General features: G+C 37.6%; 1 protein-coding gene across 9 annotated transcripts in view; it reads right to left on the reverse strand.

Moving 5' to 3' along the window:
* Nucleotides 1-17,154, reverse strand: part of JAKMIP2 (janus kinase and microtubule interacting protein 2) — a 173,003-nt gene that overhangs the window by 122,392 nt on the left and 33,457 nt on the right. The gene's annotated exons all lie outside the window — the stretch shown is intronic.

Here is a 17,154-nt window from a genome sequence, read left to right on the forward strand (position 1 = left end):
TTGCCTTAGTTCAATCCTTGCCTAGTTCACCTACTCATTTTCAAGAGAATAAAATGAAGCCACTTGAGCCAGCACTCTGGAAACTGGAAGAAGATGCTCAAGCATCATCGATAAAAACTGGGTACAGTGGGAACAATGAAGGACAGAAAAATTGCCAAGCCTGATATCTCTGAAGTGTTATAATTTCAAAAGGCTAAGCAAGGTTAGATGCTGTCAAATAAAAAGCTTTTTTCTGTGAAGTGTTTATTCCCTGAAAATCTTTCCCGGCAGAGCAAACACAAGATTTTGTCTTAAAGAGGAAGCAACGGATTGTGGTGGTTAGGGAAGCAGACTTCATTCAAGGTCAGCTGTGCCTGGCTTAATGGACTTGATCATTTTATTGTCTGCAAGACTGCAAAAGTTGTGTATGTTTTCTAAGCTCACTATTCTATCTATGAAATAGGCATATTACCTGTAAATATGCTTGCAAAAACTAAATAAAAATAATGTATGTAAGGGCTTGTTATTATGCTGGGCACTGTGGCTGGCACACAGAAAATGCTCAATAAACGGTCTCATCAGAGTGACACGTTGGGATGATTTCCAACCCATACACTCATATTGTTGTTGTTTTTTAACTGGGTGATTTCAGGTCACTTTAGGTTCATCAAGAATGCAAGCGGACAGAGAGGTGAGAAGAATTGTGGCAAGTTTGTTAGACTGGAACAAAGCCAATGAGCATGGAATAAGGGTGAGGGTCTCAGGCCGGATGTTTAGAGGCCATGCGACAGAGAGACAAGAATCATCTAGTTCCACTTCAAATGGACCAGGTGGGAGAGGTCAATGACAACAACAAAGATCTAGTGTGACCATAAATGATACTGCCTGGAATTTTCTGTGAAGAAATCATTAAGATGAAAGAGATCCTTGGGGGATGTAAGGCAACCTAGGCTTCTGAGTAAAGCAATGGCAAGATTCCATTTTGCTCAGGACAGACTGGATTACACCTGCTCTTCTCGTGTCACTATTCCTAGTGCTCCACACGTGTCCAGGGCTGGACAATTCTACACAGCCTCCTACTTCCAAGACCTGACAACAAAGGGGGCCTCCTTGGAGAGATTCTGGATGAGGCTTTCACATGAGTGAAAACGACAGAGCCTCAAATCATGTGCTGAATGCTGCAGAGGTTCTGCACTGTCTTAAATTCATGGTTATGTTTACCAGGAAAATGCCTCAGGTTTAGAATCCCATGGAACACAGCAATGCTCCCCTCTTCCTTTTATCTAGATTATTTTCCTCCATGATAATCACAACAATAATTTGGGAAAATAGGTCACCTATATTTCAAAACTATTTTGTTTCAAGCCATCTGGGGCTGAGGATGATTTTGAAACGAGCTGTTCTCGGTAGCACGGCAAAAACCCGACAGAGTACATTTATTTGCACATCTGCCAGGGCAGCAGCATTGTCCTGGGTATTTGATATTCAGAAGATGTATCAAGAATTTGAACCTTGGAGAAACAAACTACTCAGCATTTCAATTAGGATCAGTGTGTTGTGCATACAAAGCATCACTACAGAAAATCTCGGAACATGTAACACATGGGCTTTTAAAACTACATATTGCCAAGCTTTGCAAGTGAAATGATATTCTGCAGAGATGATCTCTTCCTCTGTCCCTGGAGTAGTTGTTCTAAGAAAGATGGTTAACATATACTCCTGATTTGCATCTTCAAATTCCTATCATCACAGGTTTTCAGTCCGTGTTTAATAAATTATTGTCAGCCTGTAATTGACTCTATATTTAATCTTTGATTAAATGGCATCTAAGAAAGCAGGTCATGTGACTCCATGAGTTTCCCATAACACCCAACATAACTATGAAAAAGATTAGCAGTTTCATTTGGGACTTTTTGCTGTTAGGGGGGCCCTTCCCCTATCTCGTTGGAATATTTCTTCATTTTCTTCTCTTTGCCATGTGTTTGGGGGGTCTCCAGGGTTCTATTCAAAGCTGCTATTATCAAAACTGGAAAAAGAGATGGCTCCATCTCTTATAAGAAGTAGAGTGTGCTAGAATTTAAAGATGGCAAATTCTCTCTATCTGCCTTGATAGTGGATACTGGAAAAAACAGAGGGCTTATTTATTGTGATCCTTCAGATAATAATAGGGATACTACTACAATAATAACAGATGTACATGGAACACTTTTTAGGTGCTGAGGTTCTTACCTGTACCATGTTACAAATTCTTACAAACCTGATGCAGTAAGTACTGTCATGTCTATTGTTTGAGTCAGGAAATAGGCTTACAGAGGTTTAACAGCTTGCCCAGTGTCATATAACTGGTACTTTTTTCATGAGATCAGAAATTTTAGCCCAGATATCTCTGACCTTTGAATTTGCTCTTAATCTCATGCTATGATACTTCTTTATCACAGTATGAAGTTCTGAATGCCCACCACCATCCTGCCATATGATGCTACCGTGTTATATTAGACTTCTTCTATCTTCCCAGCACCCGCAAGGAAATATCTGAAATTAAAATCTTTATGACGCTTATTGAATTTAAAACTGATAGACATTACCTATATAAAACCGTTATTCATAATTAAATCATGGTCTAGGTGAGTATATTTTTAATCCATTAAATTCTGAGGTTCTTAAGGGGAGAAAAAGTATCAATCATTTCATCCCCATTGTTGAGCACAATGGTTGAAAGGTAGTTGTCACCAAGAGATGTTTATTAAATGCATGCATATAAAAAGGAGGAAAAAACCCTTCATTCATGATAACATCTTTCACTTTATTTGTGAGAGCAGTTCAGACATAGAAAACCTGAAATGGGCACTGTCAGCCCAAGCCAGGCTCTGTGTTTGGCAAAGGAGGAAGGAACAAAGGAAAATGTCTGTTTTTATAGTTGTGCTGTTACTGTACCACCTCTTTTTTGTCTTTTCTAATTATTATGCTTTTGTGCTGGTATTTCTCATTTTGCTCTCCATGTCCTTTGTTTTCCTGCTTATTCATGATAGAACTTTCCATCCTTGCATTTGCTGCTGCTGTTTCAGCATCTTTGTGGGTAAGGTTATTGACAAAACAGATTGCTTTCCAGGAAGAACAGCAGAAATTGATTTGGGGGCAAGATTTACAAACTACATGCAGATCATAACAAACTGCTAATAAACTCCTTTCTGTATATAATGAGTGTGAACACAGAGCATGATTTATTCTCTGTATAAAAGGAGGAGGTGTAAGGTCGCACCCTGAGGGCCCTTGTAGACGTCTTGTATGAGGAGGAAATGTTCTACTACGAGAGAGAGCTGACTCCCTCCTTGCAGGCAGATTTTCTACCAGTTTTGCAAGGCTCCACACAGAGGCTAAGAGCAGAAATCTCCTGAAAATAGATTCTTGTGGATCTGCATATGCCGGGGTCAGCACCTTAGTTTGAGTCCTGCCTCTTTCAACCATGTAACCTTGACCAAATTACTTTAAACTGTCTTAATTCCCTTGTCTGAAAAAAGCGCCTGGTGCAAAACTCAAATTAACAACTTTCAGAATATGAAAGTGATTTTAAAGTGATAAAGCCCACTTCAAATGTTGCTTGTTATTATTATAGGTATCATCTTCCAAATGTTTCCACCAACTTAATTCTCGTATTTCCTAATGTTCAGCCTTAGTCAATCATTGGCCATCTCAAAACTGTTAGTTAGTCATGGTACTAAACGTTTTTACCTGTTGTGCTTTGTAGCAAACGTTGCTATTAGTAATTCAATTAAGTACCAATTCCATGAAATAATGAATTCAGCACAGTGGACCAGAAAGAGTACCGGTTTAGAAGTCAGGAGTTGATAGTTTTGGTCTCAGTTTGGAGTCTAATTTACTACACTCAAGGCAAGTATTTCTCTTCTCTGAGCCTCCAGGCAGATTAAACAAGGCAATTTCTCTAAACAAAGGTCCTTTCCCATTACTAATTCTGTAACTTGGCTTAAGAATGGAATATAGTAAACTGTTTCTCACCTACAATTCTCAAGACACACAGATCAATGGATCAGAACAGAGACCCCAAAAACAAACCCACATTTACATGGTCAATTAATTTGTGACAAAAGAGGCAAGAATATACAGGAAGGAAAAGACAGTATTTTTAATAAATGGTTCAGGGGAAACTGGACAGCTACACGTAAAAGAATGAAACTTGACTGCTTTCTAACACCAAAAACAAAAATAAACTCAAAATGGATAAAAGACCTTAAATGTGAGACCTGAAACTGTAAAAATGCTAGAAAAGAACAGAAGCAGTAATTTCTCTGACATCACCCATAGCAACATTTTTCTCAATGTCTCCTAAGGCAAGGGAAACAAAACCAAATTATTCAGAATATATCAAAATAAAAAGCTTTTGCTCAGTGAAGGAAAACATCGCACACACAAAAAAAGATAACCTACTGAATGGGAGAAGATATCCGCAAATGATACATGTGTTAACGGGTTAATATCCAAAATATATAAAGAATTTATACAATGCAACACTGAAAAAACCCCAAACTATCCAATTAAAAAATGGGCAGAATACCTGAATAGACATTTTTCCAAAGAAGATAGACAGATTATTAACAGACACAAAGATGCTCAACATCACTAATCATCAGGGAAATGCAAATCGAAACCACAATGAGGTATCACCTCACACCTGTCAGACTGTAAAATCAAGAAGACAAGAAACAACAAATGTTGGTGAGGATGTGGAAAAAAAGGAACCCTTGTGCACTGTTAATAAGAATGTGGAAAACAGTATGGTGGTTCCTCAAAAAATTAAAACGAGTAATACCATATGAACTAATAATTCCACTATTGGGTATATATGCAGGAAAAATGAAAACACTAATTTGAAAAGATATATATGCCCCCATGTTAACTGCACCATTATTTACAAAAGCCAAGACATGCAAGCAACCTAATTGTCCATCAATAGAGAACAAACTGGTGGTTGCCAGAGGGGAAGCCATGATGTTTGGCAAAATGAGAGAAAGGGAGGGGAGATATAGGACTCCAGTTATGGAATGAGTAAGTCACAGGAATAGAAAGCTGAGGAATAGAGTCAAAGATATTATAACGTAGGTGCGCCTGGGTGGCTTAGTTGGTTAAGCAGCTGCCTTCGGCTCTGGTCATGATCCCAGGGTCCTGGGATCGAGCCCCGCATCAGGCTCTCCACTGAGTAGGGAGCCTGCTTCCCCCTCTCCCTCTGCCTGCCTCTCTGCCTACTTGTGCTCTCTATCTCTCTGTTGAATAAATAATAAAAAAAAATTTTTTTAAAGATATTATAACATAGATTTAACAGGACAGATAGTAGCTATACTTCTGGTGAACAAAGCATAATGTACAAACTTGTCAAATAACTAAGTTGTACACCTGAAAGTAATGTAACATACATAGTGTGTCAACTATACTCAAATTAAAAATATGACTAATGTAATAAAATAAAAATAATAAAATAAAATAATCTAAGAAGAAAAAAAGTTGGGTTTTCTAGTTCATTTAATTTCCTGATTAATTAAAAGTAAATTTTATTTCAATCATTGCCAAGAACATTCTAGGAAGATTAATCTACTTGTTTTATAAAATATTAGCTACAAATGGGTATTTTAGAATTCATTTATCAAAACTCTGGATTTTAAAGGCTTCTGATGTTGAATATTTATAGGCATCTTTCACATATACTTTATGTGAATCTTATATTGTTTCAATTTTAAAATACTGAAAAAACTCAGGTAACTGGTAGCAATCTAGAAAATTTAAGGTCACTACTTCACACATACTCAATATTGAGTATTACAATTTTCCAACTGAGTTCCCAAGAGAAGAGATAAGTTTACTAGAAGACACTGCACCTGATAGGGAGAGATTTGTGGTGTCCCTAGTCACTATTACTGCACGAGATAAGTGATTTGTAAGACTGGCTAAGGGTTCATTTATCTCTCTTACTACAGGGATGAGCCTTTGTCTTTTTAGGTAAGGTATTTACTCACTAACTATCTGATGTCAGGCCCAGTAATCTACACTAAAGAACATAAATTTAGAGAAAAAAAGGCCAGAGTATTTCTAGAAACTTTTATTGTAATGGAAACTTTGGATGCTGTATTTAATTTTAATTTCTTATGTTTAAGTATTGCCTGATCTTTCAGAATGAAAATACTTCCCATTTACTGTCAAAACATCTCCTAATGAAATTAATTATGGAGCTGAAGCATATGATTATCACTAAGTTTTTTGTGTGCCCTGTTCTAGCCTTGCTGTAACTCTCCTCTTGCAGTGTTTTAATTCAGAACTATAAATAAAGGAGGATGTAACTTTTTGTCTTGTCATTTTTTAGACCAAGACACTCAAGTTCTTTTTTCTAAAGACAGGGAGAAATTAAGAATAAAGAATTCACTAACAAATAGCACTGAGAATTCAATTTCCCTTAACTGAGATGGTAATGATATAAATTTAGAATTGAAGTCCTCAATGGTGGGAAATGTTAACACTGAGGAGGATATTCCCACAATTCTCTTTTGTAATCTTTAAGGTGTGCCTTGTGACCAAGAATGCATGTAAGTTGTGACAGATTTTCAGATTTTGCTATTTAAAATATTACACAGGAATTGTTTCCAACAGCCGCTGATAGTGAGATTCTGCTCTTATATAAAACATGTTCATTCTTCTATTGGAAAATAACATTCTCATTAAAGGGAGCCAGAATTCTTAATTAATTAATGTGAGTGACTTACATGTCTCAGTTAATGCAAGTGTCTTACTGAACACATACATATAAATTTACTTTTTCCTCCCCAAAATGTTAATATAAATGTTTAAGCACCAACACCTTGAAGCCAAGAAAATTTAAGCTGTGCATTTTTAAAATTTATTTTTTATTTATTTTCAACATAACAGTATTCATTATTTTTTCACCACACCCAGTGCTCCATGCAATCCATACCCTCTACAATACCCACCACCTGGTACCCCAACCTCCCACCACCCCCCGCCACTTCAAACCCCTCATTGTTTTTCAGAGTCCATAGTCTCTCATGGTTCACCTCCCCTTCCAATTTCCCCCAAACCCTTCTCCTCTCTAACTCCCCATGTCCTCCATGCTATTTGTTATGCTCCACAAATAAGTGAAACCATATGATAATTGACTCTCTCTGCTTGACTTAGCTGTGCATTTTGTAAGAAAATTCAAGGTATGGAAATTCAATGTAGAGGAAATTCCTTAGTACTGAGTGCTAGTTTTGAATTTCCTTTATTGAAGTGTTAGAACTGTTAGGTTAATAATGGTAAGTATATTAGTAAATATGAAGTTGATGACTAAGAGCCTGGGTATTAGAATAAGAAAAGACTTTGTATCAAACGCTGGCTCTGCCGCTCTGCCACTTACCTGAAGTGTGACCTTGAGCCAGTTACTTTTCTAAATCTTAATCTTCATATCATAAAAAGAACGTTAGCTACCTTCCATGACTTCCATTAACATTGAATGGGGTCATGAGATGATCATAAATAGAAGAACGTTAATGTTAATCTTTTAACTAAGTCCAAAGATATAACAGATGCTACAAACCAATCAGACTAAGGGCTGTGTGTGTGTACTGAGAACCACCTTTATGACCGTTAGGTCTTCACCCAAGGATGTTAAAACAAGAGGTAGGATATAAAATATCTGAAGGTGGAGAAAAGGAGGATTTTGTCTAGCTGATTTTGGAACAGGCTTCAGAGGATGGTATGTCACATGTGGTCCTTAACCCTCCCCAAAGAGAAGGAGTGCCTTCCTCTCCATTGAAGCTCATTGGGGCCTTTAATGTAACCACTGGGAGAGCCTGATATCAGTCTCCAAGAACTTTAGAGGCAATGGACTTGAGTCTGACTCCCACCAAGATAATTTGGAGAGAAGCAAAGCCTGGTGAGCTGCTTTTTGGAACAGGGGAGAATTTCTGCTGTAACAGCTTTCCCTCTAATAGCAGATCAAAGAACATGTGAGTTTACACTCAAGTTTAAGTCACATGAGAGGAAAAGTTGGCCAAGGATTGCTTTTACTTATACCCAGGAGAACCACCTGTAAGAAGCAATGGGACTCCAGCTGTGAGAGTCCATATGGAGGGTCCTCCCAGACAACCAGTAGTGGAGTGATGGGGTGGTTCATGAGAGTAACAGTTCCAGGGTCCACATAAGAGCCTCTGAGGAAAACTCAAACATGTCCACAAGGGAAGAGTCAGCTTTAAAATCTTTTCTCTCGTGGAAAAAAAGAGAAAAAGTCCGTAAGAGAAGAGAGCATGAAACCATTTTGAGGACACCTGGGTGGCTCAGTCACTAAGTGTCTACCTTCGGCTCAGGTCATGATATCAGGGTCCTGGGATCAAGTCCCATACCTGGCTCCCTTCTCTGCAGGAAGCCTGCTCAGTCTGTTGGGCGTCTGCCTTCAGCTGGGGTCATGATCTCAGGGTCATGGGATGGAGACCCGGATCCAGCTCTCTGCTTGGCAGGAAGCCTGCTTCTCCCTCTCCCGCTCCCCATGCTTGTGTTCCCTCTCTTGCTATGTCTCTCTCTGTCAAATAAATAAATAAAACCTTAAAAAAGAAAGAAAGAAAGAAAGAAAGAAACCATTTTGAAACAGTATCAATTCAAGTGAAATCAATTTCTATATCCTCCTTTGCCCAACCATTTTCCAAAGCTCCAACCACAGAGGAGGTGGTGGGTGAGAAAAAGATAAGAACACCCCTACACACACACACACACAGCAAAGGCTAGCCTTCAGTGTGAGTGGAAGAAAAGCCAACATTAAATCAACTTCAGAGTCGTGATCATCCTCTGGGACTAGACGGCCTAATTCCTAAAATGAGATTATCTGTGATTTTAGAAGATTGCAGGACTTTCTATCAACTGAAATTGACCAGAAAAACCACAACCCCCATCCATTTTCTGTACAGGGTCATAGAAAGACTATGTCTAGTAGACAAATTTTAAAGGAATAAAAAATAAAAATAAAGTATTTTGATTATGTTCTATCAATTACTTGTTCAAAGTACAACTGACTATAGGAATGAATTTTTTAATTTAAAAAATTTTTAATACACTGGGAAACCTTCTTCATTGCACAGTAGACTCTTTTCCATACAATTATATGGTGGTTTTTTGTTTTTTGTTTTTAAGATTTTTTATTTCTCCATGTAACACAGAGAGAGATCACAAGCAGGCAGAGAGGCAGGCAGAGAGAGGGGGGAAGAAGACTCCCTGCTGTGAAGAGAACCCAATGTGGGGCTTGATCCCAGGACCCTGAGATCATGACCTGAGCCGAAGGCAGAGGCTTAACCCACTGAGCCACCAGGCACCAGATATGGTGGTTTTTTATGAGCCGCACTCAAGATGCCACCACGGAAAAGGTGGGCTTATACACAGTCAGCACAATGTTATGTAAGGTAAATAATATATAGGGTGCAAATGCATGGAGTACTAAGACCTGATGCCTAATTACAGATTCAGAATGCAAGAAACACATTAATCTCCCAGATAAAAAGAAAAAATTAAGGAATGACTATCTGGCATTATGCACATAAAAAATACCCTTTATTGTCAGTGCACCCTGAAGCCTAACTGAACATTGCCAGGGGAGGGCAAGGGTTAGGAGCTAGCAACCATGGCAACTCTAAAAAGCAGGTCTTATCACACACTTGTTTCTAAGGAATAAGCCACTTGCATGAATTTTTTTTTTTTTTCTGCCAGTTGACTTTGAACTTTCCCCATGCTGGAACCTGGTAGTTGTCTCAATAAACCTTCTCTGCAATGTCAAGTCTCTCTCCACTGATGCTCGGCACGCTTGCATTTGCAAAAACATCTGGACATGTTAGTAGTATGGGATGCTCATAAAAATCCTCAAGTTGTTGTCTTGTAGGTTCTTCTCTCATCTTCCAGGAATCCCTGGCATAAAAACAGGCTACAGCTAAAGCTCCAATATCAGGTTCTGCCTCTACTAGCAGAACTTAGAACTGTGATTGGCACTATGTATGTACTCAATAAATGATAGCCAGGGTGGAGAAAAAAGTGGGTCATTATCATTAGTGCAACCCATCTCAAAGAGTGTAAATCCTCACCTATAGGGTTGGTGAGGAACACTGTCCCCCAAATGAGCTGTGGTTCCTTTTATGTGGGAAGAATATAATCATAAATCAATCACTAGAGCTAGAAGGCCCAATGAGGAGCTTTGCTGCAACACCTTACAATACCCAACACCTTACAATACCCTACATATGAAGAGCTAACTCTTCATATGGGCTGCACTTCCTATGATGGTGTTGACCAGTGTACAGTGCCCTGTCCATTCAGGTCTGGAAGTACATTACAACTACATTCTACTGCAAAAACAAAAACAAAAAACAAAAAACAAAAACCCAAACCAAACAAAAACAAAAACAAACAAAACAAAACAAAAAACTCAATTAACTAAAATACAAAGATGTTGAGCTAAATTTAGGTGTAGGGATATCACTACATGAAAATTTTTTACCTTACCTAAATACTAAAATGATATCAGTACTTCTCCAAATATAAATTAAAAACATTTGCACAGAGTATATTCTACATAATTCTGATGATAACCACATGGCAAAAAACTTAGATACATAATTTTTAAAAATGTGTACCTTTTCAAGCTTTTGAATGTGAATATCAAAATGCTATCTCTTAGAGAATGGAATTGTGGGTGGCATGTATTACATATCTCTTCCTTGGAACTTTATTACTTTATTTTCTACATTTTCTAAAATGAACCCATGTAACTTGTTTAATATATAAGAAAGTCAAAGTTATAAATATAAATATAAACTTTTTCCTAGAGACAAGGAATTTTGCATATCTCCTTAATTAATCCACCAGAAAATTAAGAAAACTATGCTTTATTTTTTAACTGTCCATAAAATTTGGTAACATATTCATTATTTGGTGAAGAAAATACTTACAAAGAAAACTGATAGAGATGAGCAATAATCATTTTAGATTTTAACATAAGGGAAAAGAATTTTTTCTTCCACAATACACAAGAAAGTGTTTTCTTTCTAGCTTCAGGGAAAGCTTGTGAGCTATAATTAAATACTAAATTAACACTACTAGTTTAGAATTAATAGTACAATCAATATCTGAGCCTGATGAAATGTGAGTATGAGCATCAGCAAAACTGCTGAAAAGAAATAGCACTTGAGATAAATTCCATTCGCTGTTCCAGGTCACCTAACCTTAACAATCAAGGTGACAACAATATTAATGTTGACCAAATTAGAAAAGGTTCAGCTCAAGATTTCATTTGAGGGGCGCCTGGGTGGCTCAGTGGGTTAAAGCCTCTGCCTTCAGCTCAGGTCATGAGCCCAGGGTCCTGGGATGGAGCCCCACATCTGGCTCTCTGCTCAGCAGGGAACCTGCTTCCTCCTCCCCCTCTGCTGGCCTCATTACCTACTTGTGATCTTTGTCAAATAAATTAAAAAAAAAAAAAAAGATTTCATTTGAACACACATGTGCATGCACACACACACACACACACACACACACACAACATTAAAAGACAACAGCTTTGCCATTATCAAACCATACTGCCAGACAGTATGTTACTTTAATACAGCATTATCTGTAACCTTGTCTCTTCCCCACAAACCACATGGATCATACATATGTACATTACTGTATTGCATTTTTTGGTATTTTTTTGTGGACCTTTGATGGGATTACAGCATATTTATTAAGATAAACACACCCTGAGCTGTCACAAAAAGAGGGCTAGCAAATACTGATCTACTGGCTCAAATATGCATGTTATACCCTGATGCTTGTTTATGTGATGCAACCAAGAGCAGCTCCCCCTCAACCCTGGCCTCCCAGGATCATACCCTCTGAGATCCTGTCCTCTTAAGTTGATTCATTCTTGAGCTCTTCTGTGGCAAGGAGCAAACTTATTTTAATTAATTCATTCCTTCATTTATTCAAGGACTATTTATTAAAACCCCCAAATTTATAAGGAATCACAAAAGACCCCATACAGCCAAAGAAATCTGGAGAAAAAAAGAACAAGGCTGGAGGTATCACCCTCTTTGATTTCAAATACACCACAACGCTGCAGTAGTCAAAACAGGATGGTACTGGCACAAAAACAGCATTGATCAATAGAACAGAGAGACCGGAAAAAAACCCAACTATCTATGGCCAATTAATATATGACAAAGGAGGCAAGAATATACACAGGGAAAAAGACAGTCTTCTCAATAAATGGTGTTGGGAAAATTGGACAACCACACAGCAAAAGAGTGAAACTGAACCACATCTTATATCACACACAAAAATAAACTCAAAAATGGATTAAAGGCTTAATTGCAAAACAGAAACCATAAAACTCCTAGATGAAGACAAAGGCAGTAAAATCTTTGACATCAGTCCCAGCAATATTTTTTTGGATCCACCTCCTCAGACAAGGACAACAAAAGCAAAAATAAACAAATAGGACTACAGTAAACTAAAGAGTTTTTGCAGTGAAGGAAACCATCAAAGAAATGAAAAGGCAAGAGACCAAATGGGAGAAAATATCTGCAAATGATATATCTGATAAAGGGTTAATATCCAAAATACATAAAGAACTCATACAACTCAATATAAACAACAACAATCCAATTAAAAAATGGGCAGAGGACCTGCATAGACATTTCTCCAAAGATATGCAGATGACCCAACAGACACCTGAAAAAGGCTCACCAATAGAAGTCACCAGGGAAATGCAAATCAAAACTAGAGTGAGCTATCATCTCAAAAGTGTCAGAATGAGTATTATTAAAAAAAAAAAAAGAAAGAAAGAAACAGCAAGTATTGGCCAAGGAAGTAGAGAAAGGGGAACCCACAAGTACTGTTGGTGGAATGAAAACTGGTGCAATCACTATGGAAAACAGGGTAGAGTTTCCTCAAAAAATTTTAAAAAGAAGTACTGTACAATTCACCAATTACACTTCTAGGTATTTATTCAAAGAAAATGAAAACACTAATTTGAAAAGGTATAATGCAGCCCTGTGTTCACTGCAGCATTATTTACAATAGCCAAGATATGTTAGACACATAAGTTTCCCATCAAGAGATGAATGGAGGGCGCCTGGGTGGCTCAGTGGGTTAAGCCACTGCCTTCGGCTCAGGTCATGATCTCAGGGTCCTGGGATCGAGGCCCGCACCGGGCTCTCTGCTCAGCAGGGAGCCTGCTTCCTCCTCTCTCTCTGCCTGCCTCTCTGCCTGCTTGTGATCTCTCTCTGTCAAATAAATAAATAAAATCTTAAAAAAAAAAAAAAGAAAGAGATGAATGGATAAAGAAGATATGGTGTGTGTGTGTACACACACACACACACACACACATATATAATGAAATACTACCCAGTCATAAAAAAGAATGAGATATGGCCATTTGCTACCAAATGGATGTAAGTAAAATAAGTAAAGCTAAATAAAATGTTAATAAAATAAGTCAGAGAGAGAAAGACAAACACCATATCATTTCACTTATATATGGAATCTGAAAAACAAAACAAATGAACAAACAAAATAAGACAGAAACAGAATGAAAGATACAGAGAACAATCTGGTGATTGCCAGAGGGAAGAGAGGCAGGAAGTTGGGTGAAATAGGTAAAAGGGATTAAAAGGTACAAACTTCAAGTTATAAAATAAATAAATAATGGAAATGTAATATACAGCATGTAATATACAGCATAGGGAATAGTGTCAATAACATTCTAACAACTATGTATGGAGATAGATGGTAGGTTGACTTATTGTGATGATCACTTAGTAATGTATGTAAATGCTGAATCATTATGTTGTACACCTGAAACTAATATACTATTATATGTCAGCTACACTCCAATAAGAAAAAAAAAAAAAGTACTTATTGAGTATTTACTATGCACCAGGAAACAACAAATGATGCAGGGCTTGTGCAGATCTTTCAGTCTTGTGAGGGCAGACACATAGTTATAAAACAAAACTACGTATGCCATGGAAAGAGTAAAGCAGGGTGAGGGGAGAGATGGGGGTTTACTTATGCAGCATGGGGAAGAATGTGTGTTGTTGGTGCTCAATAAATGCCTACTGCATAAGTGAATGAGTGCAACTGTACATAGTCTCATATTTGTTCAGTTCAACGGTCCTTCAAGAAATGATGTTCTGTGTTTAACTCTGTTATCCTCTCTCCCAGGTGTTTCCATCTTAATTTTTTGAATTATCATCCTACACTATTTTTATGTTAGTAACAAATTAATTATTGAAACATAAATATTAATGGCTTAGAAAAACGTCTAGCACAATGCTTGGCATATAGTATGTATATTACAAGGCTGGTTGACTTACAGCACTGAAAACCTGAAATGGAACTGTATTTTGACTCTCCCTCTAAAATTCCAAACAGAATCCCAATCCTCTCTCTGTGAGAAAAATTTCAGATAATAATTGTAACCATAATTGACCTTACTGGGTTCTTACTGTGATAAATAAGTTGCTATGTTAACTCCTTAGATAATCATCTCATGAAACCTCACACCAATATTATGAAGGAAGCACTCATTGACCCTTACTTTTCTATGAATAAGAAAACATTCTCAGAGAAGTTAGGTGACCTGCTCTGTATCACACAGCTATGGGGTATGAAAGGTTTGGAGCCAAGGTTGTCTGATTTAAGCCAAGCCAGCACTCTTCAACACTCTCAAACACATTGTTTAAATAAACTTTATATTATCCATTCAATTTGAAATAGCTTTTATGTAGAGGCTGTTTAACCTGTTAAAGGCACAAAAAGCACTCACGGTACCTGAATAACAGCGCTGAAGTGGGTGTGTATATGGGAGTGAAACGTTCTCTTCTATTTAGAATCTGTGTATTCCTCACAATAAAATGCAAACACTAGACTTTGATCTCAAAGGAAACCAAGAGCCCCAGATATTTAAAAATCTCATCTGTTCACTGATTAGATGAAGTTGAAGTTGGGCAAGACAGAAACTCAAATTAGTACATTATTCATATTGTCTCTCCATTATCCTAGAAAATAATCCATGAGTGAATTACCTGATTGGGCAGTCTAGTGTTATTCAGTTTTTATTTGAGACTATTCCATAGAACCTAATGGATGCCAGGAATCTGTTAGGGGATTAGTCTACCTTCTCTTGTTTTTGGTCTAGGATATTACATTCTAGTTGGCTCTGGCCCTGTGAACTCTCTAGAGCTACCGTAAGTCCCCTGAAGTGCTTAACCATGTAGTAATGTTCTTCTCGAAAGGCTCAGTGTTAAAAAACGGAACTGAAAATCCTGCTCCTCTTTTGAGGATTTTTCCAAGGTCAATCAAAGCCTGAATTCAATATCCCTCCTCGCAGCACCCAGCTGTTTCCCTCTTTCTCTATCTCTCTCTTTATCCCTTTCTCCTTTCCTTCCTAGCAAGTTGCTTCATTTGTCTCACAAAGAGAAAGGACAAATAAGCCAACACAGAGAGTTGTCCTGTCTCCAAAGGGTAGCTGGAGATAGCAACAAGACTCAGGATGGCTAACAAAATTTTTTCCCAACTACTCTTGCAAAGCAAACCAAGTCGTGCCCAGCCGGTCAAGCCATATTTTGTAATGACAAGGGACACTATGCCTATGATAAGGAGCCACCAGTTTCCAACTTGACACTTTCTTTGTATAACATTATTAAGAACATGCTCGGATTCTTAAACATTCATTGATGAAACATTCTGTGTATTTATAAATAAACTCTCAAGGCCAGCTGTATTAAAAAATGAATAAGAATCCAAAACAGTTGTTCACAATTTGTTATATATTTTAAACCTATTTATCATCAATACCATTTCAAAGTAAGAGATGCAAAGAAAAATAACTGTGCTGCTTACAAAAATAATTACAGTATTTACTTATTAATTAGAGTTCACTGAAGTCCTTAAGGTCTTGCATTGTGACAAAACTTTCAGATTTTGTGATGGATGTATTTCCATCCTGCCAAGGTATCTCTCTGACTGTACATAGATTCTTACTTGGACATGACATCGAAGTTCAAATGGGAGACTCTGGAAATGAGGTCTGCATTCAGCCCCTATTAGAGGCCCATTGGGCACTCCCCAAACAACATGTCTGTTGGGAAAATACAGACAAACCTGGGGGGGGGGGTGTGAAACTTTGATGTATACTAATAAACACCAATGACCTGAGGACAGCATATTAGCAAAAATGTTTGCCAGTGCAGGAAAATGAAGACTAAAACTGTCTTGAAATGATCTGGACCACTCAAGATCTCTTCTTTCAGACCCCCAAACTTTTGCGTTTGTTACATTCTGCTTGATTGACTACTCTTTATTAAAACAGAAATTACCAAGAGTAACAGTCTTGGCTTGCAGTCTCTGCATCTCTGTAATAACTAGTGATTTTATTTGCTGTGGCCCTGGAGTCCACACAAGAGGGTAAGAATGTCCATCATTCTGTCATCACTACAGACCGACATACAGGTTTCAGCTCTTATGTCTGATTTTTATGGCCTTTTGTACCCTTTCCTTACTGCTAACAATTGTATTTCTCACATCTGCTATTGAACCTTGCAAATAATAATCTCTCCTCTGACCTGTCCTTTTGCTTTTCTCCTGAGAGCTTAAAGACTAAGGAACCAACTTTGATGGCTGAGTTTAAAAACAAAAATAAAAAACACAGTCTTGGAGTAATGTCATTATGAATTCCAAATACAGGACATTAACTTCAGAACCTGAAATTTTGTTAATTTATTTTCATTCTTTTGCCTATTCAGAAGCTCTCTGAGCTTCAGATTCATCACCCATAAGATTGTGCACACAATTTAGGTAAGTATTAATATAGTCATATAATACAATAGAAATAGAGGACGTGTCCTTATAGTAATACAGACATTTAGAGTTATTAATTAAGTTTCTGATTATTCGTTGTGTACATAGATGAGGTTTCTAGAGAGCTGTATTCTGGGGAAGTGACACCAGATTTTGAAATTCTGAGGGTACACAATGCAAGTTGAGAAAACCTAAATATATGATTAGAAAGAAGTGGACGTTTGCACTAATCAGACCCAGCCAGACGAAATAGATGCACTTTCTCAGCATTGTTTGGAGCATCCAAACTAACCTAACACGCAG

Source organism: Mustela nigripes, chromosome 12, assembly GCF_022355385.1.
Source record: "Mustela nigripes isolate SB6536 chromosome 12, MUSNIG.SB6536, whole genome shotgun sequence".
Taxonomy (NCBI): domain Eukaryota; kingdom Metazoa; phylum Chordata; class Mammalia; order Carnivora; family Mustelidae; genus Mustela; species Mustela nigripes.